The 807-nt window shown below is 79.9% G+C and overlaps 1 protein-coding gene across 1 annotated transcript in view; it reads right to left on the bottom strand.

The window, feature by feature from the left end:
- Positions 1-500, bottom strand: part of JAKMIP3 (Janus kinase and microtubule interacting protein 3) — a 106,609-nt gene extending 106,109 nt beyond the window's left edge. Inside the window, exon 1 of the mRNA XM_039252396.1 lies at positions 447-500. The gene's annotated coding sequence lies outside the window, so the exon portion shown is untranslated. The remainder of the gene's footprint in view (positions 1-446) is intronic.
- Between the last annotated feature and the right edge of the window lie 307 nt (positions 501-807).

Here is an 807-nt window from a genome sequence, read left to right as displayed (position 1 = left end):
CCCCCCCCCCCCCCCCCGCCCCGGCCGCGTCCCTGCAGCGTAGAGGCCTGTGCACCTGCGCCGGCTCCCAGGAGCCCCCGGGAAATATGGGCGCGATTGAGACAGGTGGCCGATGGCCTGCGGGGGTCGCTCGGAGAAGCGGAGGGGACCCCGGCTCCGGGCAAGGGCGCCCCGGCCGCGGGCCCCCGCCAACAGAATGTCACTCTGCCACCCCTACCCGGCCACCACCCTGCCCCCTCCCCCGGCCGTCCCCGGACCCCACCCCGGGCCACCCCTGGGCCACCCGCCGGCCATCCCCGGGGCCGCGGGCTGGGAGAGTGCGCGGGGCCCCCCGCCCCCCGCCGCGCAGGGCGCAGGGGCCCGGGACGCGCGGGGCCAGGCGCGGGCGCAGCGCAGAGGCCCGGCGGGGCGGCGCGGGGGGCTGGGGGCGGCCGGCGGCTGCTCACCGAGGCTCCCCACGGGCGGCGGGCTCCGGGCGGCGTCCGACGGCCCGGCTCGGCCATTGCAGAGGCGCTGCGGCGGGCGGGGGGCGCACGTCACCGCGGGCGGGCGCCCCGAACCCAGGGCCCTCCCCCGACACTCCCCGCAGCGCCGCCGGGCGCGGCCCCGCGACACCCCGACCCCACCTCTTTTCCTTCTCTGCCCATCTCAGTCTGGCGGAGAGCAGGTTTGCATCTGCGGAAGCCAGGCGACGATGCTGCCGAAAATAACCTGGCGCTGCGCAGGGCGGAGGGGGGAGGGCGCGAGGCCGCCAGCCTCCGCGGGCCGCGCTGCCGGGGCGCGTTCGCCGTCAGAGCCACTCACCCG

This window comes from Hyaena hyaena, unplaced genomic scaffold (genome assembly GCF_003009895.1).
Source record: "Hyaena hyaena isolate Hyena2069 unplaced genomic scaffold, ASM300989v1 scaffold_409, whole genome shotgun sequence".
Lineage (NCBI taxonomy): Eukaryota > Metazoa > Chordata > Mammalia > Carnivora > Hyaenidae > Hyaena > Hyaena hyaena.
Note: the sequence above shows the minus strand (reverse complement) of the source record. Positions and strands in the feature narration are given on the sequence as shown.